Here is a 25,710-nt window from a genome sequence, read left to right on the forward strand (position 1 = left end):
GATTAATTACCTCTCCTGCTGCTGCTGCTGCTGGCTGTCCAGCAGCAGACTGAAGGTGGCTGCTGCTGTGCGCAGGTATATAAAGGCTCAGAGCCTATTATGACACGTGCAGCCAGCGTTCCATTGCCACATTCCGTCTACTGCAGGCGGGATACCTGGATGGCTGAATGTCACTGAGAAGCTCACAGAGACCGCCATAAGCAACAGTTTAAAAGAATGCCACAGACTAATCAACCAAACTTTTTGGGTTGGTTTCTCTTTTATAGTCTGCAGGCATTAAATGAAAGAAGTCAGTGTTCCAGCAGAGGGAGACAACGTTTCAGAAAAGGCATTGTAGCAAACCAAAAAAGAAATTTTAAGCGCAGCAGAGTAACCAGCTCACATACCTGTTAGCTCAGGTGAGTTTAAAAGGCTGCTGTTGATAACAAGGGCATTTGCTAAATAGATGGTGTGTGTGCAACAATATACTGAAAGGTCAATTATATTGTGCAGCTTATCTCACCACCTGTAGTTATTTAGGTGAAAGCTCCAAAATGCTTGCCTAATATGTCTGTTTATCCAAAAGGAAGTATAGAGGGAGAGCTAGATAGATAGCATTGCATTACATTACATTACATGGCAATGCAATGCACAGTTGCTGAAGTTGAACCAAAATGAGCTTGTCATCTGGCTTCTGCAACTTTTAACATGAAAAATCCAATGAGGAGAAGAAAAGCAAAGCCAAAGAGTCCATCCCAAAATCCGACAAACAAGCAAAATGAACAAAAAGCATTGAATTCAATTCTTTCTGATTTTAGAAACTGCATTAAAGAAGGGGTGCACCGGTCCTGGAGATACTGCAATACCTGGTCAATGCGTGGAGTGGACAGAGCAAGCTCTTTTTCCATCTCCCTGTTCTAAAAATCCATTTAATATATGGTCCCCAGATAGGGGACGTATCAGATATTAAACTGATAAGAACAGATTTTTTTTTTTTTTTTTTTTCTCCTCAGACGAGGAAATTCCACAGTCTATGGAAACCAGACAAAGGAAAATTCCATCAAAACAGCTGCGTCAAATCCAATACGCAATTTGCTGTCCCCATCATCATCGGAAATATTTATTTCATATTTCAAAACAACAATAACAAAAATCAAGAGGTACTAACAATATATCTCCACTTTTTAACTTTCCATATTCCCTCCGCATCCACTTCCCCTCTCCTCTTTTTGTCCCATAGGAAACACACATACATCTTCCCCAAAATCACCTTCACACTATCCTTTACAGCAATTTCCTTCCTTTTAAACACATACACATTCCTCACATCCCATAACACTTCCTTTATACACGCAAGCATCAACCACAAGACTCTTTCCTTCGTCCCATCACATATTTCCAAACCAAACATAAACAACTCAAAAGACAACAAATTCACACCACACAATTCTTTACACAAAGGCCCCATTCTCCCAATCACATCTCTAGCATACTGGCAATTCCAAAAAACATGCAACACACTTTCCCTTCCACCACAGCCATTTCTTGGACACATTTCACTCCTCACCAAACCTCTATTCCTCTGAAACTCTCTCACAGGTAATACTCCATGTAAAGACTGCCACACAACTTCACTCTGTTTGTTGGTCATACCACTCATCCGCACTTTCTTCCAAACCTTCTGCACATCACCACCCCTAACCATATTTATTCCACATTCTACCTCTCTACATTCAATCATCCTATACACAGCCTTCTTATTCTCCAGCAATCTCACATCTGCATCACACAGTTCATACCTCACCAAAAACTTATAAACCCACACATACCATACAGGCACCTCAAAAGCAATCGGACATCGCAAATCCCTTTCTTGCCACTTTAAACGAAACAAATACGCTCCAAATAAATACCTACACATAGATGAAAACTTTCCATCCGCCCTAATCACTTTCAAAACAAACACAACGATATTCACACCAAAAAACACGTCCAAATTCGGAAAACCCAAACCACCTTTTTCCACTCTTTTAACCAAAATTTCTCTCCTAGCTCTCTCCATTTTCGAGTTCCACAAAAAAACAAATAAAATTCTATTCAAGCTTCTCATACACATATATCCTGGTAGAAATACTACCGCAATATATAAAAATATTGGCAACACCACACTCTTAACAATTAAAATCTTCCCAAAAAAGGATAAACTCCTCAATTTCCAAAAATTCAACTTCTGCTCAACTTTTCCTTTCGCATCATCCCAACTTTCTTTCCCATCCAAACTCTCTGAAAACTTCACACCCAAAACTTTAATAGGTCCATTCACTACATTCACACCTACATCCCTACTTAAACTTCCGCCTCCAAAACCCTTACACTCACTCTTTTCCCAATTCACTTTAAACGCAGATGCACCACAAAAAATAGACACTAACAACTTCACCCGCCTCACCGAACATTCAGAATCACATAATACACACACGTCATCCATATAACCACTCACCTTCCATTCTTTTCCTCCACCTCCCGGCACTTGCACACCACGAATTACCTTATCTTTCCTCAGCATACACAACAATGGCTCAATTGCACAAATAAATGCTACAGGGGACAAAGGACACCCCTGTCGCACACCCGAAAACACATTCACTTTCCTACCCACATACCCATTCATTAAAACACAGCTATAAACACCCGCATACAAACTTCTCACTCGCCCAACAAAATCAGCCGGAAAACCCATTTTTAACAACACTCTGAACAAAAAACCATGCGACAACCTATCATAAGCCTTTTCAAAATCCAAACTTAACAAAAATACACTCTTCTTACGACCCATGCAATCCCATAGACAATCTCTTAACATACACACACACTCATGAATCCGCCTCCCAGGTACCGCACAACACTGCTCATCCCCAATCACTCTCTCTATAACATCACGCATCCTATTAGCCATAAGTTTTGCATAGATTTTATAATCACAATTAAGTAAAGTTATTGGCCTCCAATTCCTCAGACTTTTCAAATCCCCTTTCTTAGGAATTAACACAACCATACCTGCACGCATACTCTCAGTCACCTCCATGTTTCCCCACCAGGTCAATGCGTGGAGTGGACAGAGCAAGCTCTTTTTCCATCTCCCTGTTCTAAAAATCCATTTAATATATGGTCCCCAGATAGGGGACGTATCAGATATTAAACTGATAAGAACAGATTTTTTTTTTTTTTTTTTATACCATTCAGTAAAATTTTTCAAGCAACAATCAATAGTATAAAAACTCATACTACGTTGCCCAGTCTTACATCATAATGGTACTTTCTTTATTTCATATTTATAACTTTATACTGAAACAGTTGTAATACCTTTTGAATGGACAAAAAACTGTAAAACATACCATTATCATAAAAAAAGACAGATCACAACACTTAAACAAGGACTTACTGGTACTTTACCAGTGACCTCCATTTTTTGACTTTCCAAAAACCTTCTGAATCAAAGCCACCACCGCCACGGCTGTCCCATAAATAAACTATGTATAACCTTGACAAAACCATCCTAACACAATTATTAACTGAGATTATTTTCCTTTTAAATAAACACAAATTCCTAACGTCCCACAGACTTTCTATTACACATGTCATTATCAACCACAACAATCTCTCTTTCACCCGGCTACTTGCACCCATCCCAAACATTACCACTCTCCAATTTATAAAATTCACGCCCGCTAGTTCCTTGCATAAACCACCCACTCCCTTCCAAACACTCTGAGCATAATCACAATTCCAAACCAAATGCATAACAGTTTCACTCGCCCCACATCCATCCCTCGGACATACCTCTGTTCTAATCAGATCCCTCCTCTTCTGTACCTCTCTCACAGGCAAAATCTCATGCAAACTCATCCATACGATATCACGCTGCCTATTCGATATTCCTTTTATACTCAGGTTCCTCCATACACACAACGCTTCACTCGATCTCAAGCCCCTAATGTTACATTCAAACTCTCTAACACGCATCCTTCTCCTTACATTCCTTATCACTTTGAAATCACCCATAGGAACATCCAACAAATCATGCTTGACAACAAATTTTTCAACAAACTCATACCACACTGGACATTTAAACGAAACAGGCACTCTTGCATCCCTTCTCATCCATTTCAACCCAAACAACATCCATCCAGCCATATATTTAATCATAAAAGCCGTCTTGTTATCCCTACCTAACAGAACAACCACTGTTTTAATATAATTTAAACCAAGACAAATTTCAAAATTTGGGAAATCCATTCCCCCATGTTCACGTAACTTACACAAATATTCCCTTTTAAGTTTTTCCATCTTACTTCCCCAATAAAACGTAAAAATTAGCTTCTCAATCCGCCTAAAACCCCTATAAGGGGCTGGAAAAACCACGGACACAAAAAGTAACATAGGAAGAATCACTGACTTAATAATAAGGACTTTGCCTGACAATGTCAAGTCCCGTAACCTCCAAAAATTTAACTTCTGTTCAATCCTCTTACCGCATTCATCCCAACTCTCATTCCCTTTCAGATCTTTGTTAAACCACACCCCCAGAACCTTAATAGCACCTTCTTCACATATCACACCATCCATCCTAACACTCGAATCCCCAAAACACTTAAAGCTACACTTCCCCCAATTCACCCTAAAACCAGATGCACCACAAAAGAAATCTAAAAGCAACCTTGCTCGATTCATAGCAGCCATATTATCACTCACCACAACAACATCGTCCATATACCCCATTACCTTTACAGTCTTTCCACCACTCCCTGGGATCAGAAGACCATTCATCACTTTCTCTTTCCGAATCATGCACAACAGGGGCTCAATCACACTTATAAACAGGACAGGGGACAACGGACACCCCTGCCTGACCCCTGATTTTATGCACACCTTCTCACTCAAACATCCATTCACTAACACTTCACTCACCACACCATCATACAAACACCTTATCGCCTTCACAAAAACACTAGGAAAACCCATCCTAACTAACACCTCAAACATAAACGCATGCGACACTCTATCAAAAGCTTTCTCAAAATCCACACAAAAAACCATACATTTCCCCTTCCTAAACATACAATCTCCAATTACGTCCCTCAACAACAAGAGGTTATCAGTCATACACCTACCTGGCACCGCGCACACTTGATCAACACCAACCACACTTCCAATCACCCCACGCATACGGTTAGCCAGAATTTTGCTAAAGACTTTGTAATCTGCATTGAGTAATGTAATCGGCCTCCAATTACGCAAATTCTTTTTCTCACCCTTCTTATATAGTAAAACAACTACTCCTTCTTTCATGGAATTACAAAGTACACCATTCATCCACATATATTGACATACCTCCACAAAATCAACACCAATCACATCCCATGCTTTTACATAAAACTCCACAGGCAACCCATCTTTTCCAGGTGTTTTATTCTTTTTCGCACCATCCACCGCCTTTTTAACCTCATCAAAAACAATATCCTCACTCAAACACTCACGTTCCCCTGATTCAAGCTGACTCTCCAACATACCTAACACATGCTCTTTCAAACCCCCATCCACCCATTTAGACTCAAATTAACTACTATAGAAACTATGTACCTCATCCAACACTTCCATTCCAACCACAGTCATACCATTATCATTTTCAACCTCATCCAACTCATCTTTCTTACTGCACATTTTTTTAAAAAAGTACCTCGTACACTTCTCATCCATATCCAAATGCTCAACTCTCGTCCTAAAAATAATTTCCTTCCCACGCTTTTCCAAAACACGCTTCATCTCATCTCTCGCTCCTCTGAGTTGATCACTAACATCAATTCCTTTCATACTCATTTTATGTAACCACTCAATCCTCATATTTAAATCTTTAAATCTGCCTCTTTCAATTGCTGCTTTTTTATAACCCCACCTCCTAAAAAAATTCTTAATTTCCACTTTCACCCAATCCCACCATACAGTCACATCCACAAAATTATTTTTCCTAGACCTCCACCATTCATACTTACTTTCGAAGTCTCTCATAACCCTAACATCCTCTAACAACCTAACATTTAGCTTCCATACCCCAACACCATGCACCATTTTTTTATCACCTTCAAACATACCCCACAAACATTCATGGTCTGTGAAAGAAAAAACATGCTGTTTAAAAAATTTACACACCAAACCTCTATTTGTATACAGCATGCGGTCAATCCTGGACACTATTCCTCCCCTATCAGCTCTATATGTGGCCGGTGGTGGCTTACTCAAAAATTCCGCTGCATCTAAAAAAGAAAAATCAGATGTAATTTGATTAAGGACCTTACCCGTGACATCAATTTCCCCTTCAGAAACACAATTGAAATCACCAACTAATAATATTGGAATCCTTCCAGGCAAAAAAAAACGTATTTTCTCTAATAATGCTAACCTATCCCCTTTGTTAATTGGACAATACACGTTAACAATTTTCACCCTCCACCCTCTCCCCTTAACCACTGCCATTATACAACGACCTGGCTCCACCACCATATAATTTTCAAAACTTAAATCCCTATTCCCCAAAAAAATCCCCACACCATCATTTTTGTTTGTCATTGAACCTGACCAAATGCTATGCCCATATACCCAGTCCTTTTCAGGAGGTGACTCTTCAATTCCGCACTCTTGCAGACAGTAGATATTTGCTCCAAGATTTTTTAGTTCTTCCAGTATAGCCAATCTTCTAGGCTTAGATTTTATAAGCCTTACATTTACTAACAGTACACTACAGCCCACGTTGGAGCCCATTTTTTAACCATATTTGGTAAAAAAGAACATACCCCCCACCGAAGAGTCAACCTTTCTCGTCTTGAAACTCGATTCCTGATGTTAAGCACAGAATGCTGGCCCCCTCCTCCAAAAAAGACCTCCTAGGAGAGGCACTGTAGCTCTCGGGATAGCTCCTATCACTTAAGGGGCTGATGCTCCCAATACTGGCAGGTGAAATATCTGGTCGGAACTTCTTTGCAGAAGACACATCAGAGTCCTCATCAGGGGGCCTCACCACAGCCCCGGTGAAGTCACCCTGGCCACCACCACCTTCTTGAATGGCCTCTGAGCTTTCCAAAGCCAACACCGGCGTTGTGGAGAGTGAACCGCTCACTTCTCCCTCACCACTCACATCAAGCAGAATTGACATATCTGCAGGCTCCATCTGTAGCACCCTGAGGATTCGGCTGCTACAGGGGTATTGCACCTCAACCCAGAGGTGTGATATTCCACTCCCGGGTAAGGATGGAGTGTGGAACTGAGCTCAGATAGACTGCATGCACTACATACATCCCATTTCAGAGGAGCAGGCCGACGGTACTCCCACTTAGAAATGTGCAGGTACGACCGAGCCTGTTCCTGGCTGGAGTGGGAGGGGGGTGGAACATCCCATGTAGTGTAGGGGCAGATAGGGGGAGCAGTCTGGGTAGTGATAGGAGCTCATTGGGTGCTGGTCACCTGAGCTCACACATAGAGGGATATATAAGGAGGGCACCAACTAAGATCAGGGTCAGTTGTAGAGAACAAGTCAGTTGGAGAGGAGCCTGTCTGATGCAGAGAACAAATCGGCAGAGAGAAGGAAACAGCAGCCCTGGAGAGAGAGAGAGTGGAGCAGAGAAAGACCCAGAGGGGGAAGACTGAAGGGACCCAAGAACCCAAATTAGAGCACCGGGTGAGGAGTCAGCAAAAGGGTACCGGAACCCAAGCTGGTGGGGGTAAAAACATTCCCCAGCCAGAGACCGGAGACCGTGGGCAGCGTCTGCCACGGTCACCCATCACATCCACCCCGAAGGCACACCACATGAAGGGTCAGGGAACCCAGGGCCAAGGGTGTCCCAACAGAAGGCCCGAGGGAGCTGGACCTAGGTGGATCACTGGTGGGGACGGCTGAAGAAAGGACAGAGGGAGAGCTCAGGGCCACGCTCCGGACTTGTTTGGGGGTTGGCTGGATCCAGGACCTGGTGGACGCAGCACGGCTCGGGTGGTCACTCGCAGCTGGAGTGACCAGTACAACATCTGCAGTAAGTAAACACCCTTAACTGCACAACCCGACTCTGTCTTCATTGCCGGCTGCACCGCACCACCACAACCCCCATCCTCTGCACCTGTCCCCTCTGAGGCTATACCCCTCCCGTTGGGGGTTATCTCACCAAGCTGCGCACCCACCATCAGCCTCAGCGGACCCTGCTGCAGCGGCGGCCACAGTGACCGCATCACAACGGGTGGCGTAGTCGACACAAAAGAACTTTAGTAACATCTGTAGAACTGCCACATCACACTGAGCTTGACGCCCTGGGCACGGGCCGGGTCACAGCCGCTCGGAGACTACAACCCCCCATCTGATCCGGTGCCGGGTATTCCCCTCAAAAAGGAATATGTCCCAGGGGGCGCGTCAACTTTGGCGTAGTCGGCAGGATTACGTGCCCGCAACAACCGGGTACTGCGTGCCTGAAGAAAAGTGCAAGTTTACCTCAGAAAGAAGTCTCCCGCCGGTTCCGGAGGGTCCACGCCATCGGACCCCATCACAGGTCGTTTCCCGCCGATTGTCCGCCATTTCCAGCTTGTTCCCGCGATCTGCAGAGTTTCCCGCCACTGGGCGACGCTTCCCGCCAAATCCGAAGATTTCCCGCCTTGGAAGAGCAGCGGACGCCATTATGGGCGTGCCAAAGGAGGGCAGGAGGCCGCCTCCCATCGTGGGCGAGGACAGAAAGTGGCGCCAAAAGTGGAAACCGCCCCCACCAACAGAGACTGTGATGCTAGAGGTGTCTGTCAGCGTGAAAGAACTACCCCTGGAGCTGACAGTTACCGAGTTGCCCCGGGACCGCCCTCGAAGTGGGAGGAGACGAAAGAGAAGAGAAAAGATGGGTGTCGCCTGGAGCAGAAGTCTGGAGCGAGCGCACCCGGAGGCAAGAGGTCTAACGAGGAGTAGCGGAGGAGCTTACCCGGAGATGGAGAGAAAGCAGAACAGCACCGGCCCGCTGGCCAGGAGTCTGCTAGAGACCGAGGAAGGAGGGCAGAGCAGCACCGGCCCGCTGGCCAGGAGCCTGCCGGAAGAAGAGCAGAGCAGCACCGACCCGATGGTCAGGAGCCTGCTAGAGTCCACAACCCCGCTAGGTCTAGCGGAGATCTTAGCGCAGCTCCCCCGAGACCGGGAGTGTGCACAAACTGCCTTGGAGGGCCTCGCAAGGAGGATGGCCCGGGTACAGCGTGAGATACTGGCGGAGTGGAGCCGGGAGATGGCCCAGCAAGCTGGAACCCGTCCACGGAGCATGCTCCCCTGGGAGAGGACACCAACTGCCTCTACGGATGACGCGGGAGGACCCAAGGTCGGAGACGGCGCTGAGAAGGGAGCCGAACGTATGAAGGCAGGTAAAGGGGACGCTTATACCCCATACCGGGAGACCGCCCACCTGCCCCGGTTCCCCGTCGCAGAGCCCGAAAGTCCCCCGTCCGTGCCCGTAACCGCCATGTCACCGCTAATGACTAGGCCCCGACCGGAAGCCGCCGCCGCGACCCCTGTGACGTCACACGCACCGACCCGGAGCGTGACCAAGCAGGAAGAGCCTCCGGCCTGGTCGCAAGGCCCAGTACTCCCGGGCCCCGCATCACCAACAGCGCCCCCTACCTCCGCGGAGCCTCCGGCCTGGTCGCAAGGCCAGGTAGCCCAGGGCGCCGCCGTCCTAACGGTGCCCTTCACCTTCCAGGTGCCCCAGGCCTGGCCGCAAGGCCTGGGCAACCCGGGCGCCACCACCACCGCGCCCGCGCCCGTAAAACCAAGGGTGCCGAGTTTGGGAAAGGACCTCTTCAGCCAGCTCACATGGCCGGACGGGCGTCCCTTTATCTGGCCCGAGGAGTTTTGTGAGCTGGAGCGGCAACAGAGACTAGGGCCCTTGTGTGAGCCCCTGATCCCGGCTCCGAAGCCCGTGACTCGGGTCTCGCCTCCTCTAGAAGAAGCCCAATTCGTGTGGGACCCCACGGGAGAAGATTTGATGGGGTTCACCGGAGAAACTCGGGCAGTCGCCGCTGAGCGTACTGAGTGTTGTCGTCAGCAGCTAGCAGAGTTTGCGAGAGAACGGGAGGAGAGGCGGGTCAGAGAACAACAGGCCCAAATCCGGAGCGCGGAGCAGAAGAGCCGGACTAGGAGGAACCCCCGTGCAGCGCACTGTCCCCGCACCATCGGGACGGTGATAAAGTTCAACCCGCAGCATGGGTGGGGCTTTATTCGGGACCGTAACAACCGCGGTGACGTTTTTGTGACCCGCAGAGACGTCGAGTCCCACCTGCCGGAAGGTCACAAAGGCCGTGACCTCTACGTCGGAGACGAAGTCACTTTCACCCGGCACAAGTGTGCCAAAGGACCTTACGCCCTCCACGTACACCGCCTGACGGAGGAGGAGTTGCAGTGCGGGGAGGAGGAGCCAGAGGACCCGGACGGGTCTGAAGCAACACCGTATCACCAAGAAAAAGCAGGAGGGAGCCGTCGTTGAGGACGGGAGTAGAGACTGTATATAGTTGCCCGTCGGGGCACAGTGAACCGTTGCTGCTAAAATAGTCCCCGTTGGGACCAGTGAACAGTTTACCCGTTTAACCCTTTATCCCGTATCCATACCAGGCTGAGGACTGTGAGCAGCCATTCCCTTTCCTCTACCTGGCCGAGGACTGAGAGCGGCCAATTTCCCCTGTATATAGTTGCGCTTCCTAAAGTGCCCCCTACCGGTTTTATAGGAAGACCAGTTTTTCTAAGAGACTGTCGCGCTTTTCCCGGGCACACGTTGCACAGTGTCCGGAGGAGGAACCAGAGACAAGAGAAGTCTACGAGAATGTTAATATGAAAAGTTTATTGCTGCTAATATATGTTGTTTTATATGTTTTATTATGTTTATATGAAAAAAAAAAATGTATGTTTTTGGTGTTTTATGTCTTACAGCCCGAGGATGTGCTGTGATTTACCAGGGGGGAATGTAGCACCCTGAGGATTCGGCTGCTACAGGGGTATTGCACCTCAACCCAGAGGTGTGATATTCCACTCCCGGGTAAGGATGGAGTGTGGAACTGAGCTCAGATAGACTGCATGCACTACATACATCCCATTTCAGAGGAGCAGGCCGACGGTACTCCCACTTAGAAATGTGCAGGTACGACCGAGCCTGTTCCTGGCTGGAGTGGGAGGGGGGTGGAACATCCCATGTAGTGTAGGGGCAGATAGGGGGAGCAGTCTGGGTAGTGATAGGAGCTCATTGGGTGCTGGTCACCTGAGCTCACACATAGAGGGATATATAAGGAGGGCACCAACTAAGATCAGGGTCAGTTGTAGAGAACAAGTCAGTTGGAGAGGAGCCTGTCTGATGCAGAGAACAAATCGGCAGAGAGAAGGAAACAGCAGCCCTGGAGAGAGAGAGAGTGGAGCAGAGAAAGACCCAGAGGGGGAAGACTGAAGGGACCCAAGAACCCAAATTAGAGCACCGGGTGAGGAGTCAGCAAAAGGGTACCGGAACCCAAGCTGGTGGGGGTAAAAACATTCCCCAGCCAGAGACCGGAGACCGTGGGCAGCGTCTGCCACGGTCACCCATCACATCCACCCCGAAGGCACACCACATGAAGGGTCAGGGAACCCAGGGCCAAGGGTGTCCCAACAGAAGGCCCGAGGGAGCTGGACCTAGGTGGATCACTGGTGGGGACGGCTGAAGAAAGGACAGAGGGAGAGCTCAGGGCCACGCTCCGGACTTGTTTGGGGGTTGGCTGGATCCAGGACCTGGTGGACGCAGCACGGCTCGGGTGGTCACTCGCAGCTGGAGTGACCAGTACAACATCTGCAGTAAGTAAACACCCTTAACTGCACAACCCGACTCTGTCTTCATTGCCGGCTGCACCGCACCACCACAACCCCCATCCTCTGCACCTGTCCCCTCTGAGGCTATACCCCTCCCGTTGGGGGTTATCTCACCAAGCTGCGCACCCACCATCAGCCTCAGCGGACCCTGCTGCAGCGGCGGCCACAGTGACCGCATCACAACGGGTGGCGTAGTCGACACAAAAGAACTTTAGTAACATCTGTAGAACTGCCACATCACACTGAGCTTGACGCCCTGGGCACGGGCCGGGTCACAGCCGCTCGGAGACTACAACCCCCCATCTGATCCGGTGCCGGGTATTCCCCTCAAAAAGGAATATGTCCCAGGGGGCGCGTCACATCTCAACAGCGCTTCCACCAGCAGGATCAGGTGCTTCCTCCATCACTTCCATGAAGTCCCTTACTGCCTCAATCGCCTCACCAATAGTGGCGGCAGTACTAGGACGTGGGGACACGGCCTCTGCATATGACCTGGAACGATGGGGACAGTCCTTGAAAGCGTGTCCCTCCTCCCCACACGCATTACAGACCATGGAGTTAGTACATTCCATTGCCAGATGACCCTCTTTATTGCATTTCCCACAAAACTTCTCCACCGTGCAGTCCTCTTGGTAGTGTCCAAAGGATTTACACTTCCTGCAAAAACGCGGAGCACCGGGAAAATACATATACCCTCTATCCCTCCCGATGGCAAAACTGAGGGGAGGGTAGTGGATACCCCCAGGTCCCTGGGGGTCTTCCTGGAACCGTACAAAAAACTTGTGTTTGCCAGTCCACAAGCCCACCTCATTCCTCACCTTGTGTGAGTAGGACACATAGCTGCAATGACGGTTCAGGAATCTAGTAATGTCCTCCACATCCACAAGGGGGTTGTGCATAAACACAACAACTGGCACTTCCCCCTTAGTATACAATACCGTGAATGTAAGCCCTTCAAGAGCCGGATGATCCAAGGCTTGCTGATCCTTTAGAGTCTTGAAAAGATTCTGGCAAGCTGCCATACGATCAAGGACCAAAACGTACCGGCCATTCTTTGGGAACTCCTGTAGACAAATGATGTCTCCACGACCAACATTCAAAATCTTGAAGATGACGACTTCCACCAAGAACCGCAGGTTAAAGAAATTCCTCCTTGACTCCTCAATATCAATGCGAAAAGCATTTTTGACCCGAATATCATCGGTCCCGGCATAGCGAATCTTGACGCCCATTATCACCTCTCGTTTCCTCTTGACCCCCCCCAATAGCAGCAGGCAGCTTAAGCCACCTAAGTGGCGATGCTGCAAGGCCGAGGGGGAGACACTCTAGGATCCTTCTGACCAGATACAAGATCTTAGCCAAAAGGCCGAGAAGCGATAACCAGAATTGGTTTCCGACTACGGTGCCACCCAAGGATTCTGAAAAGTCCATTTGTGGAGATGGCCACCTGGACTCCCGTTAAGAAGACATGCTGTCAACCTCTAGATCCCTCACATGCCTGCACTTTTCGGCTTGCTGCTGCTGCAATCCACGCGTTTTAGATCTGCATAACTCCACCTCTTTTAGCACAGTACCCTCAACCCCCGGCTGTTCCCACCCGCCTCAACACCGTTGGAAGGGAGGAGAACCAATTAAGGCGGGGGGGGGGGGTGGAACGAGCAGCTGTCTACCCTTAGCAGGAGGGTTGCTGATTAATTACCTCTCCTGCTGCTGCTGCTGCTGGCTGTCCAGCAGCAGACTGAAGGTGGCTGCTGCTGTGCGCAGGTATATAAAGGCTCAGAGCCTATTATGACACGCGCAGCCAGCGTTCCATTGCCACATTCCGTCTACTGCAGGCGGGATACCTGGATGGCTGAATGTCACTGAGAAGCTCACAGAGACCGCCATAAGCAACAGTTTAAAAGAATGCCACAGACTAATCAACCAAACTTTTTGGGTTGGTTTCTCTTTTATAGTCTGCAGGCATTAAATGAAAGAAGTCAGTGTTCCAGCAGAGGGAGACAACGTTTCAGAAAAGGCATTGTAGCAAACCAAAAAAGAAATTTTAAGCGCAGCAGAGTAACCAGCTCACATACCTGTTAGCTCAGGTGAGTTTAAAAGGCTGCTGTTGATAACAAGGGCATTTGCTAAATAGATGGTGTGTGTGCAACAATATACTGAAAGGTCAATTATATTGTGCAGCTTATCTCACCACCTGTAGTTATTTAGGTGAAAGCTCCAAAATGCTTGCCTAATATGTCTGTTTATCCAAAAGGAAGTATAGAGGGAGAGCTAGATAGATAGCATTGCATTACATTACATTACATGGCAATGCAATGCACAGTTGCTGAAGTTGAACCAAAATGAGCTTGTCATCTGGCTTCTGCAACTTTTAACATGAAAAATCCAATGAGGAGAAGAAAAGCAAAGCCAAAGAGTCCATCCCAAAATCCGACAAACAAGCAAAATGAACAAAAAGCATTGAATTCAATTCTTTCTGATTTTAGAAACTGCATTAAAGAAGGGGTGCACCGGTCCTGGAGATACTGCAATACCAGGTCAATGCGTGGAGTGGACAGAGCAAGCTCTTTTTCCATCTCCCTGTTCTAAAAATCCATTTAATATATGGTCCCCAGATAGGGGACGTATCAGATATTAAACTGATAAGAACAGATACTACACTTGATCTTAGCCAAAAGGCCGAGAAGCGATAACCAGAATTCGTTTCCGACTACGGTGCCACCCAAGGATTCTGAAAAGTCCATTTGTGGAGATGGCCACCTGGACTCCCGTTAAGAAGACATGCTGTCAACCTCTAGATCCCTCACATGCCTGCACTTTTCGGCTTGCTGCTGCTGCAATCCACGCGTTTTAGATCTGCATAACTCCACCTCTTTTAGCACAGTACCCTCAACCCCCGGCTGTTCCCACCCGCCTCAACACCGTTGGAAGGGAGGAGAACCAATTAAGGCGGGGGGGGGTGGAACGAGCAGCTGTCTACCCTTAGCAGGAGGGTTGCTGATTAATTACCTCTCCTGCTGCTGCTGCTGCTGGCTGTCCAGCAGCAGACTGAAGGTGGCTGCTGCTGTGCGCAGGTATATAAAGGCTCAGAGCCTATTATGACACGCGCAGCCAGCGTTCCATTGCCACATTCCGTCTACTGCAGGCGGGATACCTGGATGGCTGAATGTCACTGAGAAGCTCACAGAGACCGCCATAAGCAACAGTTTAAAAGAATGCCACAGACTAATCAACCAAACTTTTTGGGTTGGTTTCTCTTTTATAGTCTGCAGGCATTAAATGAAAGAAGTCAGTGTTCCAGCAGAGGGAGACAACGTTTCAGAAAAGGCATTGTAGCAAACCAAAAAATAAATTTTAAGCGCAGCAGAGTAACCAGCTCACATACCTGTTAGCTCAGGTGAGTTTAAAAGGCTGCTGTTGATAACAAGGGCATTTGCTAAATAGATGGTGTGTGTGCAACAATATACTGAAAGGTCAATTATATTGTGCAGCTTATCTCACCACCTGTAGTTATTTAGGTGAAAGCTCCAAAATGCTTGCCTAATATGTCTGTTTATCCAAAAGGAAGTATAGAGGGAGAGCTAGATAGATAGCATTGCATTACATTACATTACATGGCAATGCAATGCACAGTTGCTGAAGTTGAACCAAAATGAGCTTGTCATCTGGCTTCTGCAACTTTTAACATGAAAAATCCAATGAGGAGAAGAAAAGCAAAGCCAAAGAGTCCATCCCAAAATCCGACAAACAAGCAAAATGAACAAAAAGCATTGAATTCAATTCTTTCTGATTTTAGAAACTGCATTAAAGAAGGGGTGCACCGGTCCTGGAGATACTGCAATACCAGGTCAATGCGTGGAGTGGACAGAGCAAGCTCTTTTTCCATCTCCCTGTTCTAAAAATCCATTTAATATATGGTCCCCAGATAGGGGACGTATCAGATATTAAACTGATAAGAACAGATACTACACTTGATCTTAGCCAAAAGGCCGAGAAGCGATAACCAGAATTGGTTTCCGACTACGGTGCCACCCAAGGATTCTGAAAAGTCCATTTGTGGAGATGGCCACCTGGACTCCCGTTAAGAAGACATGCTGTCAACCTCTAGATCCCTCACATGCCTGCACTTTTCGGCTTGCTGCTGCTGCAATCCACGCGTTTTAGATCTGCATAACTCCACCTCTTTTAGCACAGTACCCTCAACCCCCGGCTGTTCCCACCCGCCTCAACACCGTTGGAAGGGAGGAGAACCAATTAAGGCGGGGGGGGGGGTGGAACGAGCAGCTGTCTACCCTTAGCAGGAGGGTTGCTGATTGATTACCTCTCCTGCTGCTGCTGCTGCTGGCTGTCCAGCAGCAGACTGAAGGTGGCTGCTGCTGTGCGCAGGTATATAAAGGCTCAGAGCCTATTATGACACGCGCAGCCAGCGTTCCATTGCCACATTCCGTCTACTGCAGGCGGGATACCTGGATGGCTGAATGTCACTGAGAAGCTCACAGAGACCGCCATAAGCAACAGTTTAAAAGAATGCCACAGACTAATTAACAAAACTTTTTGGGTTGGTTTCTCTTTTATAGTCTGCAGGCATTAAATGAAAGAAGTCAGTGTTCCAGCAGAGGGAGACAACGTTTCAGAAAAGGCATTGTAGCAAACCAAAAAAGAAATTTTAAGCGCAGCAGAGTAACCAGCTCACATACCTGTTAGCTCAGGTGAGTTTAAAAGGCTGCTGTTGATAACAAGGGCATTTGCTAAATAGATGGTGTGTGTGCAACAATATATTGAAAGGTCAATTATATTGTGCAGCTTATCTCACCACCTGTAGTTATTTAGGTGAAAGCTCCAAAATGCTTGCCTAATATGTCTGTTTATCCAAAAGGAAGTATAGAGGGAGAGCTAGATAGATAGCATTGCATTACATTACATTACATGGCAATGCAATGCACAGTTGCTGAAGTTGAACCAAAATGAGCTTGTCATCTGGCTTCTGCAACTTTTAACATGAAAAATCCAATGAGGAGAAGAAAAGCAAAGCCAAAGAGTCCATCCCAAAATCCGACAAACAAGCAAAATGAACAAAAAGCATTGAATTCAATTCTTTCTGATTTTAGAAACTGCATTAAAGAAGGGGTGCACCGGTCCTGGAGATACTGCAATACCAGGTCAATGCGTGGAGTGGACAGAGCAAGCTCTTTTTCCATCTCCTTGTTCTAAAAATCCATTTAATATATGGTCCCCAGATAGGGGACGTATCAGATATTAAACTGATAAGAACAGATACTACACTTGATCTTAGCCAAAAGGCCGAGAAGCGATAACCAGAATTGGTTTCCGACTACGGTGCCACCCAAGGATTCTGAAAAGTCCATTTGTGGAGATGGCCACCTGGACTCCCGTTAAGAAGACATGCTGTCAACCTCTAGATCCCTCACATGCCTGCACTTTTCGGCTTGCTGCTGCTGCAATCCACGCGTTTTAGATCTGCATAACTCCACCTCTTTTAGCACAGTACCCTCAACCCCCGGCTGTTCCCACCCGCCTCAACACCGTTGGAAGGGAGGAGAACCAATTAAGGCGGGGGGGGGGTGGAACGAGCAGCTGTCTACCCTTAGCAGGAGGGTTGCTGATTAATTACCTCTCCTGCTGCTGCTGCTGCTGGCTGTCCAGCAGCAGACTGAAGGTGGCTGCTGCTGTGCGCAGGTATATAAAGGCTCAGAGCCTATTATGACACGCGCAGCCAGCGTTCCATTGCCACATTCCGTCTACTGCAGGCGGGATACCTGGATGGCTGAATGTCACTGAGAAGCTCACAGAGATCGCCATAAACAACAGTTTAAAAGAATGCCACAGACTAATCAACCAAACTTTTTGGGTTGGTTTCTCTTTTATAGTCTGCAGGCATTAAATGAAAGAAGTCAGTGTTCCAGCAGAGGGAGACAACGTTTCAGAAAAGGCATTGTAGCAAACCAAAAAAGAAATTTTAAGCGCAGCAGAGTAACCAGCTCACATACCTGTTAGCTCAGGTGAGTTTAAAAGGCTGCTGTTGATAACAAGGGCATTTGCTAAATAGATGGTGTGTGTGCAACAATATACTGAAAGGTCAATTATATTGTGCAGCTTATCTCACCACCTGTAGTTATTTAGGTGAAAGCTCCAAAATGCTTGCCTAATATGTCTGTTTATCCAAAAGGAAGTATAGAGGGAGAGCTAGATAGATAGCATTGCATTACATTACATTACATGGCAATGCAATGCACAGTTGCTGAAGTTGAACCAAAATGAGCTTGTCATCTGGCTTCTGCAACTTTTAACATGAAAAATCCAATGAGGAGAAGAAAAGCAAAGCCAAAGAGTCCATCCCAAAATCCGACAAACAAGCAAAATGAACAAAAAGCATTGAATTCAATTCTTTCTGATTTTAGAAACTGCATTAAAGAAGGGGTGCACCGGTCCTGGAGATACTGCAATACCAGGTCAATGCGTGGAGTGGACAGAGCAAGCTCTTTTTCCATCTCCCTGTTCTAAAAATCCATTTAATATATGGTCCCCAGATAGGGGACGTATCAGATATTAAACTGATAAGAACAGATTTTTTTTGATTGAATATATCTTTTATTAGCACAAAAAATAAGTTAACAGACAGTGTACAGTGCCGCAGCCCAGTACACACAGAATTCTACATCATATTTACATAGCATGAGGATACGACGCACTAACTAGACACATCACACCCCTATGCTACACAAAACACTCAATCTGAAAGAAAAAGCATGTCAATCAATACAGTACGACGAATCGTGATAAGGGATGGGGATTGGGAAAAAGGGGATGGGGAGGGGAAAATCACAGGCCCGAAGCTTTATTGAAAGACAAGACACATAAGGGGAGAGGGGGAGGAGGGGTTTAGTCCTCATCCTCGTCCTCCGGACCGTCCACGATGGAATAGTCTCTGAGCAGGCTGTGGATCAGCCTGCGGCAGTCCTGGATGGACATCCTCTCCCTCCTCAAGATGAGCCGGTTCCTGGCGACCCAAACGGCATCCTTGAAGCAGTTCATAAGGCGCCAAGCCTCCTGGATGGCTCCGACGGTATGAACCCCAGGGAAGAGTCCGTAAAGCACAGAATGGTGCGATAGGCTCGCCCTGGGGACAGAGTTCCTCAGGTCGTCCTCAAGGGCAGTCAACAGGCGCTGTGCAAATCCGCAGTCCCAAAAAGTGTGCAAAGATGTTTCCTCCACGAAGGGGCACCTTGGACAGTACCGGGTCTTGCACAGGTTCCGGGCATGCATGAATGACCGGACGGGCAGTCCGCCCTGAATCGCCATCCACGACAAGTCCTTGTGCCCGTTGGTCAGCCTGTCAGACGACACATTTGTCCACACAGTCTCCAGCGTGTCCTGGTGAAGTCCTGTGATGTTCTCCACGTCATCCTTGGCTCTGATGAGCTTGTGGATAGTTTTGGGCTTCCACAAGTCGGGCTTGAGTCCCTCCAGTTGATGTTCCCCCACAAATCGAACGACGTCTCCGTAGAACCATGGCGTCGTCCAGTTGTAGGGGAAGGAGCTGTCCCACTTGTCCCAGCCGAGTCGCCTCCAAAGAGGAAGCAGGAAGAAGCGAGACATGGACCTGCCCGCGGAGCCATTCTTGACTTGCAAAGTCCGGCGGACACAATCACACACAAAAGAGGATCGCAGGAGGGTGGGGATATCTGGAACGCCCTTCCCACCCTTGCGAGGCTCCTTGTACATGACGGCCCGCCTGACTCTGTCCATCTTGGATCCCCAGACAAAGTGAAACACTGTCCTGGTAATGGCCCTGCACACAGTGACGTGTGGGGGCCAGGCCTGCGCCGTGTACTGCAAGACGGGCAGGACCTCATTACGCAGGACGAGTGCCTTACCCTCACAAGTGAGGTGTCTGAGGCTCCAGAGTCCGATCCGTTGCTTCACTTTGGCCAAGCGTTCTTGCCAGGACTTGAGGGCCACTCCTTCCTTCCCGAACCAGACTCCCAGCACCTTGAGGAAATCCGGTTGAATGTTGAAGGGGAAGGGGGCGGAGGAGGCCGGCTGCCAATCCCCGAAGAGCATGGATTCCGACTTCCTGCAGTTGACTTTGGCCCCTGAAGCCCGGCCGAACCTCTCACACGTCTGGACGAGGGCGTCGACTGAACCACGATCAGCGCAGAAGACGGTGACGTCGTCCATGTAGAGCGAGCACTTGACCTCGTGTCGTCCCGGACCCGGTGCGGTGATCCCTCTGATCTCTCCATTCTGCCGGATAGCCTCTGCGAAGAGTTCTATAACACAAACAAAAAGAAGAGGTGATAGAGGGCAGCCTTGTCTGACCCCAGAGAGGACAGGGAAGGGGTCAGTCTTCCAGCCGTTCACCAACACCGAGCTGTGGATATCAAAATACATCAGACGGACATACGAACAAAACATGTTACCCAAACCTAACCGGTGCAGAGCTCGGCCCATGAACTCGTGGGAAACCCGGTCGAAGGCCTTCTCCTGATCCAAGGAGACCAGGGCCGCGTGTGCGCGGCGGACCTTGATGTACTCGACCGTGTCCCGCACGAGAGCGAGGCTGTCTGCGATGCGACGTCCAGGGATGCCGCAGGTCTGGTCCGGGTGGATGATCCGTCCGATGACCGTCTTAAGTCGTGTCGCCATCGTCTTGGCCAGGATCTTGTAGTCCACGTTGAGCAGAGTGATGGGACGCCAATTCCTCAGGTCGCACCTCTCTCCCTTCCGCTTGTACAGGATCGTGACCATTCCTTCCCTCAAAGATGGAGGCATTCTACCCTCCACCACCATCTCCTCGTACAGGTCCAACAGGTCCGGACAGATGAGGTCTCCCAGCGCTACATAGAGCTCCGCTGGAAGACCATCACTGCCCGGGGTCCTGCCGGTCCTAAAGGATTTAGCGGCAGAGAGCAATTCGCCCACCATCAGAGGTTTGTCCAAGGCTGCCGTGCCTGCAGGATCAAGATGGTTAGTGATACCTGACAGGAACTTATCAGCAGCGTCGGGGTCGGTAGTCTTGTGGGAGTAGAGTTCGCTGTAGAAGTCGCTGACGACCCTCATCACGTCCTCCTTCCCACGTCGCATGTTTCCGCTCTCGTCTCGCAGCTCGTTCAGGGGCGTGTGACCGGCATGAAGTTTCCTGAAAAAGAATGAGTTACATTTCTCACCCTTCTCCAGATTCTCCACTTTGGAACGGAAGACGATTCGCTTGGACTCCTCCTCAAAGTGCCTTTTCAGGCTCTTCTTGGTCTCCTCCAGCTCCTCCCTCACGTCCCAGCCGCAGTGAAGAAGGTCCTGCAGCGACCGCAGCTCGCGCTGCAGCCCTCTGAAGTCCCTCCTCTTCTCACACGCCTGTTGTCGACCCTTGGCCTGAAAGAAACAGCGAAACTCAACTTTAACATATTCCCACCAATCAGAGACTGTTTGGAAGCTACCCTTGTAGGACTGCCACATTGCGTAGGCTGCTCTCAGCTCCTCCACGACTTCATCCTGAGCCAGCAGAGCACAATTCAGCTTCCAGGAGCCGGGGCCGGACGGAAAACCGTCGCCGAGGACACCTTGTAAGTGAATGGCTCTGTGGTCGGAGAAGAAGCAGGGGACCATCGAGTGCCTACTCTGCCTGACTGCCCGAGAGGTGAACACAAAGTCAATCCTGGAGCGGAGTGAGCCATCGGGTCGGCTCCACGAATAGTTCGTGGAGCCTCTCCCCATGGAGCCCACCACGTCCTGAAGAGAGGCCTCGGTTACCATCTCGATGAGCAGCTTGGACGTGATGTCCAACTTGGCAGATGTGCCAGAACTACGACCATCCTCCTCGATGGGGCAGTTGAAATCCCCGGCCATCACTAAGGTCCTGGTGGTGGCAAGCTGAAGCCGCAGGGTCTGGAAAAGCTCCAAACGCTCATTCTTCAGTGGGGACGCATACACGTTGATGAACCTGACAGGTTCTCCTGCCCAGTTGCCATCTACAACAAGAGCCCTGCCGCAGATGAGCTCCTGGACGGACTCAAGCGTGAATGCGCCCCCCCTGATCAGAATTGCGACCCCCGCAGACTTGCAGTCACCCCCACCGGACCAGTAGGATGGACCGTGGGACCACTCCCTGGCCAGATGTTTGAAGGACCTAGAGGAGGGAAGGGAACATTCCTGCAACATATAAACATCACACAACTGGGAAGTAAGGAAGGCATAAATAGTCTGACGTCTGAACTTGTCCTTGATGCTCCTGACATTAATGGAAAATAAGTTAATATTAGCCATCATGTAGGGAAAAAAGAAAAAGTTAGCGCAGGCAATACACCTTAGTTACCACTCCGGTCGGGTGGTCCCTCGTCGGTGTTGACTGCTGGTGACGGGATCACCAGCAGGCCCTCTTCCTCCATCTGGTCAAGCAGCGCGGCCTCGATCTCGGCGACCACCAGTTCCTCCTCTTCTGGCTCGGCCACCAGGGTCTCAACCATGTGCTCCATCTCTTCTGGCTCAGGGAGGGTATCCTCCTTTTCGCCTACGAAATCCAGAATCTTCTTTTTGGAGGATTCAGTAGCAGGGCTGTCCTCCACCTTCCTCTTTCCCCGGGTTGGAACTGGGGAGACAAGAAGGGGAAAATCCTCCTCGGAATAGATAGCGGCGGGTGGAGGAAAGGTTAATTCCACCGCTACCATGGTCTGGGGAGGGAGAGTGGCTGCCGGGGCAGGGGAAAGGACACCTGCTGAGGAGTAGGGGAAGGAGGAAGAGGAAGTGGAATCCTCAGCAGGGGTGGCCGGGGTGGGGGGGGATTGGACGGGGGTGGCAGGGGGAGGGATCGAGAGAGGGGTGACAGAACTCTTACCCTCCTTTGACTTTTTCTTCTGCTTCGGAGCTGTTGGGACCGTCGCTGGGGCTTTGGCCACCGACTCCTTGACCGCTTTGGCCTTGGTCGTCTCGGCCTTGGCCGCTGGGGCCTTGGTCGTCGCGTCCTTGACCTTCACAGGCCTGGTCGTCGGGGCCTTGTCCTCCGGAGCTGGGGTCGTCGCAACCACCGATGCCCAGGATCTCTCACGCTTGGGGCAATCCTTGTATAGATGAGCCGCCAGCCCACACAGGTTGCAGGACGTCTTCTTCGGGCAGTCCTTCGAGCTGTGTCCCGTCACTCGACAAATCCTGCAGGCATCCTCCTTGCAGTCCTTCATCTCGTGGCCGTTCTTGCCGCATCTCCTGCAGTTCCGCGGCATGTCCGGGTAATAGATGAGGCCGTAGGAGTTGCCCAGGGAGAATGTCGGGGGCAGGTGCCGAAGTCCGTCTGAGTACGCCAGGACCCTGTGAAGTCTAACGGTCACCGACCACTTACCTGTCCAGAAGCCGAGTCCATTCAGGATGTGAGAGGGTTCCTTCACAACCAAACAGAAGCATCTCAGGAAGGTACAGATGTCTTGGCCTGGGGTGTGCGGGTTGCGCATGGAGACCGTGATCCTCCTTTCGTCCCTCTGGATAGGGCAGCTACCTGTAAAGGCAAAGAAAGAATTATCCGGTCCTTTTGCGCTTACCATTTCCCAGAACCTCCTGCAGGTGTTCACAGTGGCGAAGGTGACGAAGAAGATCCCCGTCAAGAAGGTCTGGATGCTGAGGGTGTCCGACCTGGAGAAGCCTCGATCCAGCAGCATCTTCTGGCAGAACACGTCCGAGGACATGTCCGGCACCCTCCCATCCACTTCCTTCAGCTTCAGGGCCACCGTCTGCCGCATCCATGGCTCCAGGGCTGGAGCTTCGTGGCGGGGCTTCTGGGGTCCCTTCTGCTGGCCAGTCGTGGAGGCAGAGTCCTTGGGGTCAGAATCGGCTCCTGGCTGGGCCCTCCTGGCTGTCCCCTGCTCCAGGCTCTTCTTTTCAGCCTTCCTCGCAGCGCTTGCCATGGCTTTCCTCCTGCAGTTACTTCTTGGAGCTGGATCTGGAACTCTTCCCGGAATGGGTGGAGCTATGCAGATTCTTCTCCCGTCGTGTTCTGGACAAATTCCCCGAAAGGTCTTTGTCTCGATGATTTTCTTCCTCGAAGATTCCACAGGACAGCCCGATTCTTCTCCGAGTCTTCGTCTTCTTCTGGATTCTTTAGAGCTTCTTCCTCCCACCGATATCCGCCTTCCTTCTCCGATGTCAGCTGGGCTCCGAAGCTCTTCTCCTTCCGAGTTCGATCGCTCTCGTCAAGTGTAGATCGTAGCTCTTGTGTTCTTAAAAGAACAGATACTACACTTGATGTTAGCCAAAAGGCCGAGAAGCGATAACCAGAATTGGTTTCCGACTACGGTGCCACCCAAGGATTCTGAAAAGTCCATTTGTGGAGATGGCCACCTGGACTCCCGTTAAGAAGACATGCTGTCAACCTCTAGATCCCTCACATGCCTGCACTTTTCGGCTTGCTGCTGCTGCAATCCACGCGTTTTAGATCTGCATAACTCCACCTCTTTTAGCACAGTACCCTCAACCCCCGGCTGTTCCCACCCGCCTCAACACCGTTGGAAGGGAGGAGAACCAATTAAGGCGGGGGGGGGGTGGAATGAGCAGCTGTCTACCCTTAGCAGGAGGGTTGCTGATTAATTACCTCTCCTGCTGCTGCTGCTGCTGGCTGTCCAGCAGCAGACTGAAGGTGGCTGCTGCTGTGCGCAGGTATATAAAGGCTCAGAGCCTATTATGACACGCGCAGCCAGCGTTCCATTGCCACATTCCGTCTACTGCAGGCGGGATACCTGGATGGCTGAATGTCACTGAGAAGCTCACAGAGACCGCCATAAGCAACAGTTTAAAAGAATGCCACAGACTAATCAACCAAACTTTTTGGGTTGGTTTCTCTTTTATAGTCTGCAGGCATTAAATGAAAGAAGTCAGTGTTCCAGCAGAGGGAGACAACGTTTCAGAAAAGGCATTGTAGCAAACCAAAAAAGAAATTTTAAGCGCAGCAGAGTAACCAGCTCACATACCTGTTAGCTTAGGTGAGTTTAAAAGGCTGCTGTTGATAACGGGCATTTGCTAAATAGATGGTGTGTGTGCAACAATATACTGAAAGGTCAATTATATTGTGCAGCTTATCTCACCACCTGTAGTTATTTAGGTGAAAGCTCCAAAATACTTGCCTAATATGTCTGTTTATCCAAAAGGAAGTATAGAGGGAGAGCTAGATAGATAGCATTGCATTACATTACATTACATGGCAATGCAATGCACAGTTGCTGAAGTTGAACCAAAATGAGCTTGTCATCTGGCTTCTGCAACTTTTAACATGAAAAATCCAATGAGGAGAAGAAAAGCAAAGCCAAAGAGTCCATCCCAAAATCCGACAAACAAGCAAAATGAACAAAAAGCATTGAATTCAATTCTTTCTGATTTTAGAAACTGCATTAAAGAAGGGGTGCACCGGTCCTGGAGATACTGCAATACCAGGTCAATGCGTGGAGTGGACAGAGCAAGCTCTTTTTCCATCTCCCTGTTCTAAAAATCCATTTAATATATGGTCCCCAGATAGGGGACGTATCAGATATTAAACTGATAAGAACAGATACTACACTTGATCTTAGCCAAAAGGCCGAGAAGCGATAACCAGAATTCGTTTCCGACTACGGTGCCACCCAAGGATTCTGAAAAGTCCATTTGTGGAGATGGCCACCTGGACTCCCGTTAAGAAGACATGCTGTCAACCTCTAGATCCCTCACATGCCTTCACCTACTCGGCTTGCTGCTGCTGCAATCCACGCGTTTTAGATCTGCATAACTCCACCTCTTTTAGCACAGTACCCTCAACCCCCGGCTGTTCCCACCCGCCTCAACACCGTTGGAAGGGAGGAGAACCAATTAAGGCGGGG

At 49.1% G+C, this 25,710-nt stretch overlaps 6 non-coding genes and 2 pseudogenes across 6 annotated transcripts; all 8 read right to left on the bottom strand.

Annotated features, from left to right (window-relative positions):
* Window positions 1-811: 811 nt before the first annotated feature.
* On the bottom strand, window positions 812-1,002 carry LOC141226321 (U2 spliceosomal RNA). Its single transcript, XR_012293523.1, has one exon. It is a non-coding gene; the product is annotated as a U2 spliceosomal RNA (small nuclear RNA).
* Window positions 1,003-3,031: 2,029 nt separating this feature from the next.
* LOC141226326 (U2 spliceosomal RNA) lies at window positions 3,032-3,232 on the bottom strand (annotated as a pseudogene).
* Window positions 3,233-14,366: 11,134 nt separating this feature from the next.
* LOC141225759 (U2 spliceosomal RNA) lies at window positions 14,367-14,557 on the bottom strand. Its single transcript, XR_012292998.1, has one exon. It is a non-coding gene; the product is annotated as a U2 spliceosomal RNA (small nuclear RNA).
* Window positions 14,558-15,676: 1,119 nt separating this feature from the next.
* LOC141225760 (U2 spliceosomal RNA) lies at window positions 15,677-15,867 on the bottom strand. The gene has a single exon (XR_012292999.1). It is a non-coding gene; the product is annotated as a U2 spliceosomal RNA (small nuclear RNA).
* A 1,121-nt stretch (window positions 15,868-16,988) lies between these two features.
* Window positions 16,989-17,179, bottom strand: LOC141226680 (U2 spliceosomal RNA). The gene has a single exon (XR_012293805.1). It is a non-coding gene; the product is annotated as a U2 spliceosomal RNA (small nuclear RNA).
* A 1,120-nt stretch (window positions 17,180-18,299) lies between these two features.
* On the bottom strand, window positions 18,300-18,494 carry LOC141226265 (U2 spliceosomal RNA). The gene has a single exon (XR_012293479.1). It is a non-coding gene; the product is annotated as a U2 spliceosomal RNA (small nuclear RNA).
* Window positions 18,495-24,058: 5,564 nt separating this feature from the next.
* On the bottom strand, window positions 24,059-24,136 carry LOC141226364 (U2 spliceosomal RNA; annotated as a pseudogene).
* A 1,118-nt stretch (window positions 24,137-25,254) lies between these two features.
* LOC141225761 (U2 spliceosomal RNA) lies at window positions 25,255-25,445 on the bottom strand. Its single transcript, XR_012293000.1, has one exon. It is a non-coding gene; the product is annotated as a U2 spliceosomal RNA (small nuclear RNA).
* Between the last annotated feature and the right edge of the window lie 265 nt (window positions 25,446-25,710).

The sequence above is a fragment of the Phyllobates terribilis genome, unplaced genomic scaffold, assembly GCF_046119375.1.
Source record: "Phyllobates terribilis strain yellow unplaced genomic scaffold, ASM4611937v1 Scaffold_414__1_contigs__length_1644244, whole genome shotgun sequence".
NCBI classification, from domain to species: Eukaryota; Metazoa; Chordata; class Amphibia; order Anura; family Dendrobatidae; genus Phyllobates; species Phyllobates terribilis.